This window comes from Aedes albopictus, chromosome 3 (assembly GCF_035046485.1).
Source record: "Aedes albopictus strain Foshan chromosome 3, AalbF5, whole genome shotgun sequence".
Classification (NCBI taxonomy): domain Eukaryota; kingdom Metazoa; phylum Arthropoda; class Insecta; order Diptera; family Culicidae; genus Aedes; species Aedes albopictus.
The window spans coordinates 255,817,594-255,830,275 of NC_085138.1; the positions used below are offsets into that span (position 1 = coordinate 255,817,594).

General features: G+C 42.5%; 1 protein-coding gene across 1 annotated transcript in view; it reads right to left on the minus strand.

Annotated features, from left to right (window-relative positions):
* LOC109422212 (tyrosine-protein kinase receptor) overlaps positions 1–12,682 on the minus strand; it is a 251,711-nt gene that overhangs the window by 124,886 nt on the left and 114,143 nt on the right. The gene's annotated exons all lie outside the window — the stretch shown is intronic.

Here is a 12,682-nt window from a genome sequence, read left to right on the forward strand (position 1 = left end):
CTTGAGTACATATTCGACGAGAAAGGCACTATAACCACTAGGTGGATTAATCTGGGTATTTTCTCTTAATTATTAGTATACATGATGCCATGTGCTCAGAAACAATCAGTAACAAACCTGATTACCAATAGCTACGACGTTGTCGAGGCTGCATGCAAAATTTAAAAAGTATGTTGGTTTATAAATTCAAATAAAAAGCAGTCAAATCTAGGAGCCAACCAATCGGGGCACACGGTAATTAATTGGATTCTTAGTCTAGAATTCCAGGCACGAATCAAACACTTCCTAAGGGTGTAAGTACCATAATTTATTTCTCTTCATGAATTATAACTTCTTCATAGTAAAGTAAGAAGATGCAAATTTGGTCGATTCTTTCACACTAGCGGAAAATGTGTACCTTAGACAGCGTTCAATTATTACGTAACGCTAAAATCGGCATTTTTCGACCCCCTTCCCCCTCCGTAATACTTTTTTGTATGAAAATCCTAAATTTTTTGTATGGGCTATAACGCTTGGTCGTACTCCCCCTCCCTCTGCAGCGTTGCGTAATTTATGGACGGCGCCCATGTTTATTTGAGGTAATGAAAAGAAATTGATCATGTTACTTTAGTGTGCCTGTTCTTTCAGTCAATAAATACAGATGCCAAGTCACGTTAGGGGTGATACACAAATTATGTCACACAAAAATTGACCTGTTTTTTAACCCCCCTCCCCCCTATGTCATACTTTTTGTATGAGGCCTCAACATTATTTGTATGGGTCGTCACGTTATGCACCCACCTCCCCCCCTAAAAGCGTGACGTAATTTGTGCATGACCCCTTATATGTGGGCCTGACTATTTTAAGTGTGTTTAAAAAAAAAACGCGGATATTTTTACGACGGTTTTTGAAATAACGCGGTTTTATTAGAACGTACCGCGTAAGGTTTTTGTCAGTCAAATTGCCTAAAACTTGGCCATATAATTCAGCTTAGTTGGGAAGGATTTGAGACAAACTCTGAGTTCAATAGGTTTCAAAAAAACCCCTAAGACGAAGAGAACAAAACGGCCGAGAATAGATAATTTCCCCTATATGGTATTTTTTTTTGTGCCGGTCACTGTATGTACGGTAATACTCAATCCAGCTTTTTACGCTTGATGAGGGGTGATTCTTTTTTGACAAATCTTGCCGACAGCCCATGCAGCAACACAGTAGCCGAAAATTTTAGTTCATTGCTCCCGAAATGTCAAAAATTTTCACCATGAGCTTGTTTTCCTAGTAATAACATTGGTAACATTTGTTATGAACTAAAAATTATTTCTTTTTAGATTTGTGATCGCTGGCCACCACCTTTAACTGTGGAGACCGAGGAAATGTAACTATCCTTTGTAACGTCCGCGCATTCCCTAGGACTACCAGTTCCACCCCACTCAGCGTTTATTTTTCCCGCCTTGGCTTCGCAAGAGGAGGGAAAACAATGGATTGCGATTGGCAGTTTTTATAACGAGATGCCTGTGCCTATCGTCCCTACGGCCCTAACTATGTCCTACTACAACTGCATTCGTGGGTAATTCGTGTATGGTGTCAGTGTGGGACCGTGATGATGCTGCCTGGTGCCATGTTGCCGCCCGATCGACCCACCCTTGGCCATCGTGGAGTGGCTTAACCAGCCGGAGCTGCAATATGCGGACCCGGAGCACCTTCACTTTGTCCTCGGGGTTTTCGGACGATATGTCCGTCGGGATAACTTTGCGAATCTGGAACACCCTCGCTTCCCGTTTGGCCAGGTCCCCTTACAAAACCTGGATTTTCCTACAATTTCCATGTGAAGATACTCTTCACCGGGTTGTGTATTGCGCTGGATTAATTCAAGAATGCCCACCGCTGATTGCACCAGGAAGTTCCGTCGGGGGATTCCGGTGGAGTTTTCTGCAGCAAACCCAATGCAAAAAACTAGGGGTGGGTAATGTCTATGACATAACCGCAAGCTTGACGTAGGACAAGTTTTAGCGTGTAATAAACTTTTTTGGAGCTTCTACCCTATCTGGTGTATGCGTAGCTATTAAGCAACAGCAAGGGTGTCTGGACGTAATTTCCGTTACGGCCGAGGATCTTGACTTCCGTGTTTGTGCGTGTTTGTGCGTACGAATGCAAACATTGTTGACTTGAAAAGAAAATTCTCAGTTAATAGTTATTTAAGTGATGATTAAACGCTGAGCTGAGAGACAAGCTCCGTTTCAGTTTGGATTTCTGCCTAGAAGAACAAAAAGAAGTAGAAAAAGAAGTAGAAAAGAAATAGAAGAAGTGTCAAGAACAGGAATGAAAATATGTTGGTCTGGAAAACTTTCTCCAATAACTCTTGTGGACTATTTTGGTGGTCCTGAAAAGGACCGTTTGGTGTTTGGTGGTTTTGATGTTCCTGGGAAGGTTCTTGTGCCGATGATTGTCAGCGACCAGGTGTTGTTTGTGGTGAGTATTTGCTGTGTATCGTATCGAATAACGTTGCATTCCGGGCTCCGGTTTCTTGAGCGTAGCGATGTATCTTCCGTAGATTAGATGTTTGATGGTTCGGGCACTTCTACTGCGAGCACAGACAAAATTGGACGGTGGTAAGAAAAATAAGAGCAATAGCGTCTACACTCTGCGCTAATATTTTTAATAAAGGTTAAATCAATACACGATCCACCTAGTGTGGTTGCTTCGTTATGAGGATTAGCTAATGTTAAATTTAAATGCTTCTTCATGAAGTTAAGGAAATCAAAATTTTCTTGTTTGGAAACGTCAATATTAAAGTCTCCAGTGACAACCATTGGCGTGTCCAGTCTAACATATCTGAACAATTTCCGTGTCATGAACAACTTTGTATTTCTTATGGTTGTTCCTGGTGAAATGTAAACCGACATTAGAAGTACTTCGGTTCCCATAATATTAACCGTTGCTGCACATATGTCTCCATAGTTGATCACTTCAGCAAACGTCTCGTCTCGATCCTCACCGAGTTGCTTGATGGGATGCGGAACAGCCACGGTTGATGCCGTTTCCTTCTGATAGATCGCAACTCCAGCCGCTCTCATACCCATTCGCTTGCACTGGGTGATGCGCTTATATCCATCAATCTCTATTGGAGAGGTAGCATCCATCCAGGTTTCATTCAGAGCGAGAAATTCTACGCTTGAAAGGATTCGATCAGTCGCTATGTCCTGCGCGTGAGCGTTCAAACTCTGTACATTGAGGCTCATCAATGTACATGCAGAGCCGCTGTTTTCAACTACTTCACTCAGTTCATCTCCTAGTGTACGCAGTCGGTGATTACTCAAACGCAACAACTCGTTCCTTAAATCCACCATCTTTGGTGAGTTGCTACCCTTAGCATGATGAAATTTAAACGAGTTTGCGGAGTTCGTTAAGTAAAGGCCTTGAAGCGTCGTAACACGTGACAAGCCAACGTACACCAATTGCTGATCTTGACTCTTGTCATAATCATACACGACCTCGGAGAAAGTGCCACCTTGCGACTTATGAACTGTTAACGCACAGGCACTAACCACCGGAAACTGTATGCGTTTGCATTTAATGATGCTGCTTAGCTTTATGTTACCTGAACGCTTTGCAATAGGAGTCCAATCGGGTTGCAGAATTCCTGGCCTTGAATAGACAGTTGGTCGCGATTTGATCCTCAACGCAGCACCTATCGTCTCGTTGTCGTACTTGAACCATAGTTTCACAACTGAGCCGTCTTCATCCTTTTCAATATATTTCAGCTCACCTATCGCACCATTCACTACGCCATCTTCTACATCGACGTTGGTTGTAATCATGTATGGCATACCAACGGAAAGGCGTAGCAAATACGGTAACCCACCGGTTTCCACGACGCTCATCTTGTAGAGCTTGATGCGAGAGCTTGCCAGTTGACCAGCGTCCTTGTATCCCGCAAAAACGTCATCTGCTATACAGTCCAGAGCATCCTGATTATGCAGAACTTCGTTGTTGTATGCTTCAACATCCGCATTCCGATGATAAAGCCTTATTGCTCCTGGTGCGTTTTGTTTACACCACTCTACAGTACGGAACCGACTTTCAATCAGTTTGGTCTCCTCAGCAGTCATTTGCTGGCCATTACCAATCTTAGTGAGTATACTGGAGAACTCTACATCTGTCTGCCGCATCACCTTAACAAGCGGTAAGAAATCCAATGCTTGCCAAAGAACAGCACCGTGAAAGGAATTACCTGTAGGCTTGTAAACAGGCCTTGCATTGACGGGTGGCAATTGTCGCAAGTCTCCACAGAATACGATGTTAATTCCGCCAAATGGATCATCATAATTGCCACTAATGTCCTGAAGACGCGCATGAATGGTGTTGAGAATATCCGCACCAATCATACTAACTTCATCGATTATGACCGCCTTAATGTTTGCAAAAGCATTGCGATACAACTGCAGCATCTCAAAGCTGAGTTTCGAATTGGCTCGCCTTGACATAGTGATCCGAAACGCTGAATGAACGGTTGTTCCTCCTATAGCAACGGCTGCTTTTCCGGTGGAAGCACACGCCACAAAGGCGTTCTTCTGCGCGTTGTGGGCTTGACTGTAGCGATTTATCGTCTCCATTAAAATGCGCAGAGTGAATGTTTTACCGCACCCAGCAGGTCCAGTAAAGAAAATCTGCATCGGCTTGCTGCTTTCATCGTAACTGTGCAAACTGTGGATCATTTGCAGGATGAGGTCGCGCTGCTCAGCATTGGTTGTCCTCACCATTGCACAGTAATCTTCTTTCGACATGACATTAGTACGTTGCCTGATGACAGCATTCAGTGCTCCTGTGGGCAAATGTTCAATATCGTCGTTGTTGGGCTCCATGATGATCGTTCGCACAAATTCATCATTTTTCTCTGTAGCGGCATTCTCCTGCTCACCAACCTCTTCGTTCTCACAAGTACGAAGGTATTCCTCTACAGTCTGTTCCAAATTCAGCTCGCAGTCATATTCCCTTCGTTTTCTCAAGAGATCTGCCTCATTCGCATCATAAAGCTGAAGAAACTTGTTGCCATCCAGAATGTCGCAGACTTCGTTTCTGAATGGCCAAAACAAAAGTACCGATTCACGCTTGTACTCAGCCAACTCGTTCATGCTGTAGCCACGCCATCTTAGTATTCGTGGAACATTCCGGATAGTGTAGGTGTTAGTACCTCTTCTTTGAGTGTACCGTGCTGCGAAGTCAGCTAAACAAACATCTTCTAAGCCATCGCGCTCTTCGTATTTCTGGATAATGTTCTTGGTCCACACATCAGTCGAATCCTCATCGATTTCCTCTTCATCCATCTGCCTGTACTGTTTCCTAGATCTTATCCTTTCATGAGGCCACATCGTTGGCAAGAATTGAACTTTCCTGCTGGCTTCAGACATAGGCAATCGCAGAAGTACCCATGCAGCTTCCTGGGCACACATCTCCACAGAGTTCAACATTTTCAAACTAACCTTCTTCAGCAACGCCGTGTAATCTTGATCCGGATACTGCTCTTGCAGAGCGATAAGCTCTCGATGCAATCCACTTATACCGCGGTTCGACTTGTTGACATAGTCAACCAAGTAACACGCACATGAGTACACGTCGAGGATGAACTGCAAATCCATGTTAGAACGAAGCTTTTGAGCAATCCATGGGTTGAAAGGATTCGTCCATAGCTCATTCATCGCTCGCTTCAGGAAGATCGTTGGTCGTTTAATCGAAGAACGCAGAACATCAAGGTAGTACTCGTATGTACATTTACAGTCGTCTAGAAACTCCTCTAACGTGTCAAATGCCTTGGTTTCCAAAACTTGTCTCATTTCCGAGGCACGCTTCCTCAATCGATCACGGCGACTATCATCAGCGGTGAGAGGAATCAGTGTACGCTCTTCGTTCATTGGCCAGTACGGTATGTTAAACCTGCAACGCTTTTCATTACGTTTGTAACAAGTACGCGTGTGGTCATGAATCTGCTTCTTGATCGTTTCCGGTAAATGCACAGCGCTGATGGAACTAACTTTCCTAATAAGCTCCATTGTAGCAGGCATATCTTCAGAAACAGTTTCGTTAGGATCGTTTGCGAGCCAAAGCATGATATGTGCATGTGGGCTGCCGCGGTGCTGAAACTCGATGCGCTTGAAGGAGTCCACGACGTAATGCTTTCCCAACGGGCTGAACCTTGGTGAAGAAAGGATCGTCATGAGAACATCGACAAGCTTGTTGAAGTACAAGCAGCACGTGACGGCATCATCATTGACCAACGTTGCTCGCTGTAGAGCACTCAACTCCTGCAGCGGGTCTGTTAAAGCAATGCCGTTATACTCACTGGAGAGTTTGTGTAGCTGCTTCAACAAAAGAGGCCATTGAGTTTCACTGGCACTCAGAGTCAGGAACATGGTTGGCTTCCCCAACTGTCGTATCATGGCAAAAAGGTCCTGTTTCCTTTGATACCAATATTGCACTGAATTTGGTATCGACTTCATAAACGACAGGTTCCGTTCCATAAGACCTTCCACGAAAGCTCGGTCGTTGAGCTGTCCTCGCGTTATGTTCGCGGTTCCCACGCTTTTGAAGACATGCTGTAACCCTTCGGTAACTCGAAGACGCAGAATCTTCATAGCCATGTACAGCAAATGGTTGGGCTTGGCTCCTCGCCTATCACTCCGTCTCAGCTCACTAGTAGCCTTCATGAAAGGCGTGACGTGAATCCCAGCCTTGAATTTTCTGGGGTGTCCAAGATAAATATCCGGAAAGGAAAGCTCCTCGGCATCATCATCGTAAACGATGGAAACTGGTCTCCTGTTTTGAGCTGGGGCGATTTCCAAACACTTATCCTCATTCCACATAAGTGTCTGTTGTTGACCAGCAAACATCTCCACATCATTGGTTTCCTCGATGATATCCAGCTGGATCGCGTCTCCATCCCGCGATGAACCAGGTTGAGGCTCAGAAGCAATAGCGCTCAATCGTTCCTGGTTAAAACTTACCCCCTCCCGTCTATACAAAGGAGTGGTAACAAGATATTCCAACCAAGCTTTCACCACAGACTTTTTGACGAATCCAGACAAGTAATTTGATTTATGAATAAGGTGCTTTTTAATGCACACGTTAAAAGCATAATCATCTTCAAGCTCGCGTGGAAGTGCCCTAACCATCTCATCTACATCTACTGGAACATTGATCACCTGACCAATGATCGTGTAACTGCCTAAAATTTCGGATGATATTTTATAAAAATCGAATGAATCATTAGAATGTAAGTTAGTCATACCTTGCGCTTGGCGCAGGCGGCGAATCTGCATAAACGGTAGTCGAGGCGAGATCAATCTCTCGCTAATTGGGTCTAGCGGTGGTAGACTCGGTGGGTAAGGCGGATATTTGAACCCATTTGACGATGACAAAGTTGGCACCGTGCCTCGCTGCAAAGTACTTCGGCAGGTTTGACACACTTCAAATCCCACGATAGATTCAAAATGACCACCTTCCAACAATATCCTTCCTGCAGCTTCTTTAATTGGTTTCAAATCATTTTTAAACCACAGCCTGTCGCACACGCTGCATGCAACACCGAAGTCATTCTCAATGAACCGTTTATGGAATTCTCGGTCCGCTTTTTCAAACTCCGGTTCACCTTGAGAAAAAAATGCAATAGCTTATGTTAAATTGTACAAATCGATATTCATAGCGATTAAAACATAGCATTTGCATATTACTTACCCTGACTAGAGATATCAGGAGTTTGAACAAATCTGTTTTGCCCAGAATGCGACGGAACAATCTCTGTAAAAGTTCGTTCACGTTAATGTTTCAGTTATTTATAACAATCGAGTTATGCAGGTTCAAGGTCCACATAGAAAACTTGTGACATACTTTTCGTCAGCTTTCAAAAGTTAAAAAGGTTATAATATACAGTTGTAATATTTGAAAAAAAAACAAATGAAATCAATATTGAAAAGTATGGCTTTGAATAGTGTTCAATTAATGAATCATAAATGATTAATTTAATTCACAGTGTGGTGTATAAAAGTTAAAAGCTCATTTTTTTTACGATTTTGTCACCTTGAATAATATATTCGAAAGCTATAATAGGTTCAGTTATAAAGGCTTTTAGAGGTAGTAGGTACCCAATAATCGCACAATTCAGTTATTATCACTCAAGGCTTACAAGTAAGATTTCTTTGTTGGATATTTGTACTCTTTTTGAATTGATGATTGTTGACGATTCAAATAAATATTTTGATTTTCACAAAAAACAAAATGCATATATTTTTCGTAGCATACATACCTTGGCTTTGAAATTGTCCGTCTTGAGTTTCTCCACCTCTGATAACAGGCGGAGCGGAACCTATAAAAATTAGACAAAAACTGTCAATTGTCATTCACGCGTCGGCAAATTTCGGATTCAACTAGAATATCATTTTTCTATTATATTGCAAGCTACTTAAAGCATAACATAAAGTTTTGTATGGCCTGTACAGAATCTGTCTGAATCATGATGTCATGATTTTTTCCTATCAATGAATTAAAGCGAATGTGGAAGGAACTACTGTTAAACGTGTACATATTGTTTCTTGAAGTTGATAAATGCGTTTTGCAATGAATTTCACAATTGATTTCCGTCAGATATTAATTCACATAGTTCACAAAAAAGGTGCAACATCCAGTGCAAATATTCCAATTTTGAGGGAAAAATATTTGAAGCGATAAACTCTCAGGTATTTAGCAAGGCAATGCTGAGGGATGCGTGCCCGATTTCTGATCAGTCCAGGATCTTTTTGTAATGAAAACATTCGGAACTTTCTTGGACATAGAGTATCATCTGACCTGTCACATGATATACATAATACAAAAGGATGCAAGAAAGCTCTCTTAACTCCCAGCAGCTAACAGCTGATCACACAAACATGTCAATATCCCAACACAATACATACAATATTTTAACAAAACGCAATGGAACTAAAGATTGAAAAGCAAAAGGCTGAATCACTTACTCTGTATACATTGGCTGTTAAACAAGGAAATAGAATGAAGTCAATGTTTGAGTTTAATCAAATAAAAAATAAAAAAGGAAGCTCTCAGGTAATATGTATTCATGACATAATTAGCTAAGGAGAGTACTTTGTCCCAGTTTGGGCGTAACGTCAGAATGAAGTTTTGTTATCCAAAATTATATTTATAATTCTCAAACGACAAATAAATAATATAAATAGACCGTCACTGTTAACCATTTATATTATTTATTATTTATTTGTCAGCTGAGAATTTGTGATCCAGAGAGCAGTGGTGGTGAACTTGCGAATTTTCAATGAGAACCTGTTGCTGCGTTTGAATCCTCGTTCGGTCGTGGAACTTTTTGAGTAGGTTATTCGCGAGAATGAGAAAGTATTGCATAACTTACGATCATTGGCGTAAAATCAATGTACAAACATTTGATTTGTATTGATCAGAATGAAATTAATGTTAGATGATGCTCGTTCATTGTAAAATATTTGATCCTGAGTACTAAACTGAGTCTAATCTTAAGCTAGCAGTACACGCTTCGCCAAGTGTGCAAATTTTTCCGCACGCATAATCCAGCAGGCCAAAGTCGGTCTCAACATTGTCAAAACATCGGAAATGTCAAGCGTATGCTTTGCCGTTGGTTGATGCGTGCGGAAAAGTTTGTACACTTGGCAAAGTGTGTACTGATGGCTTTAAAGAAATTTAGCAATTTGGTTCGATCTGAGAACAATCACGATCACAGCGATCTCCTGTGTGGTGTATCCAACGAGCGTGGTTTAAAGTTTGTAAATTCAGTAACAAATTTTGAAAACGACGTATCATCAATGGTGTAGCATTGATTATACGTCGTTTTCAAAATTTGTTACTGAATTTACACATCACTTACCGCTAAAGAGTAACGATCCATCTTGCGCGACAGCAACAAACCAAACCGGATCGGTGCTCCTACCCGGAAGAGGCTCAAGGATATAATTAGGCACCGGGTCGGGCTGGACAGTCGGAGCTGTATCGGTAATGGTATTTGCGTCGACGCCAACGCTGACATTTTCCCGCGTTTGTTTCTTCCGTAGCCTGTACTGCCTCATCCGTTCAGCACTGGTCAATGCAGGCTTCGGCGAAACTCGAATCTCTTCCTCCTCTTCACGCCTTCGCTTGCGGGACTCCGCAAGGTACTTGGACTGCATGTGTCGAGACATCTTTCACTGATAACGCACGCCAAACAGCTCACTTCACACCTTTTCAACTGACACTTCACTGGCAGAGAACACTTCCTCGGAAGAACCACCTCCGTCGACAGTAGAGTCAAAATGGACAACTAGTGACACAATGCTATGACTTTTATAACCACAAAACCCATAACCAATTCTGTTAGGTATGCCAGCGAAAGGAAAATGGGCGGGCAGTGTGATTAAACAGAGAATCATTCCAAAAAGGCGGAGCTACGGTTTCCAGTCCTGTTGAGTGAGGTAGGTTGAAATCGGCTGGAGGTTGATGCATCCTGCTCTTATCCATTTGTCAACAAATGGGTGGGAGCAGGATGCAGCAACTTCAACCTGCTTCAGTGGACAGATAATATGAGTAATTACTTAAGAACATTAAATGATTGAAAAATTAAATGTATTAAACCGTTGCCTTGTGGGTTATGTGGCTGTGATGATTAACCGTTTACATCTCGGTTTACATGAATCATGCGATGATGCGTTCTAAATTTCGTATGAATTAGGCCTGAAACAAAATCACTTGATAAATTTTTCTATAACAACTCTCTCATGAAAATGTGGTGGCCTTGACAAAGGCACAAATTCAATAGCTTTCGTAAATTACGTCTGCAAATAGAATGAAGTAACCTTCAAAAATTAAGATCGCGAATTGTCGTGGCGAAAGTATTGTGTGGCTTCGTGGTCGTGCGGCTAAGGTCACCAAGCCTTTAGTCGCATCGTGCTAAGGAGCGCGGGTTCGATTCCCGCCGCAGCTGTCAGGAAAAGTTTTCGGCTGTGCCACTGGGCGTTGCATGCTAGTCCGTTGTCTAGTATCGTGTTTCCTTCAAAGAGAAAATAGCTCACTGGAAGCATTAAACGTGTCCGTGTCTTTACTTGTCATTTCACAGCGAATATTTTTGTCTGTCGGCGAAATCAATCAATAATTAGAAACATGAATTAGACAGACTTTTCCGTATAAAATTTGTAGAAACAAATTGTGAGAAAATAGCTGATAGAAAAAAAATCATTTGCCCTCATTTCAGCTGTCTTGTGGCAGTCTCAATTTTCTCAAATTGCATTCTAAACAACTCTTGCGAATGAAATTTTGTGGCCTTGAGAAAGGCCGTTTTACTAGATTTCACTTATTATCACTCGGGAAAGTATCATCTTGATGTGTTTGATGCAAGCAGTGACGCGCTTTTGAAAGCGTGTTTTCCTCCATTGACAACCGTCCAAAAGTTCTCACTGAACCGATCCGATCACCACCATTACTGGTAGGAGCCGATCATCGCCAGCCAGCTGCTGCTTCTGCCACAATGGCGATAGTGCCAATTTTCCACCGTCCCAAGCAGTCGGAATGGCTTGGTGTGTGCTCGCTGAAAATCTTTGATGGAACCGGCTGATCGTTGGTCTGCCGGAGAATGTCGAACTGGATGCTGCTGCTGGCACCACGATGATGCATGCGAGCTCGTGTTTGCTCCGTATCGATGACCTCTCTGGGCAAGGTGCAAAGTGTGAATGATGAGGGGTGGAGCATGCACACACAATTTATACCCACAGAATAGAGCCTGTAGCACCGCCCTTTCCGAGTGTTTCTCAGTCATTTTTGCAGCTAGCGCAAATGGAACGGAATCGCGGAGCGTGTTTCATCATGATCAAATTCTGAGTGACGTAAAATTAAAATTCTTTCAATATGCAAGTCAATAAAATCAATCAATAATTCATAGAAACATGAATTAGACAGACTTTTCCGTATTAACTTTGTAGAAACAAATTGTGAGAAAATAGCTTATAGAGAATAAATCATTTGCGCTCATTTCAGCTGTCTTGTGGCAGTCTCAATTTTCTCAAATTGCATTCTAAACAACTCTTGCGAATGAAATTTTGTGGCCTTGAGAAAGGCCGTTTTACCAGATTTCACTTATTATCACTCGGGAAAGTATCATCTTGATGTGTTTGATGCAAGCAGTGACGCGCTTTTGAAAGTGTGTTTTCCTCCATTGGCAACCGTCCAAAGCTTCTCACTGAACCGATCCGATCACCGCCAGCCAGCTGCTGCTTCTGCCACAATCGATAGTGCCAATTTTCCACCGTCCCAAGCAGTCGGAATGGCTTGATGTGTGCTCGCTGAAAATCTTTGATGGAACCGGCTGATCGTTGGTCTGCCGGAGAATGTCGAACTGGATGCTGCTGCTGGCACCACGATGATGCATGCGACGCTCGTGTTTGCTCCGTATCGATGACCTCTCTGGGCAAGGTGCAAAGTGTGAATGATGAGGGGTGGAGCATGCACACACAATTTATACCCACAGAATAGAGCCTGTAGCACCGCCCTTTCCGAGTGTTTCTCAGTCAGTTTTGCAGCTAGCGCAAATGGAACGGAATCGCGGAGCGTGTTTCATCATGATCAAATTCTGAGTGACGTAAAATTAAAATTCTTTCAATATGCAAGTCAATAAAATCAATCAATAATTCATAGAAACATGAATTAG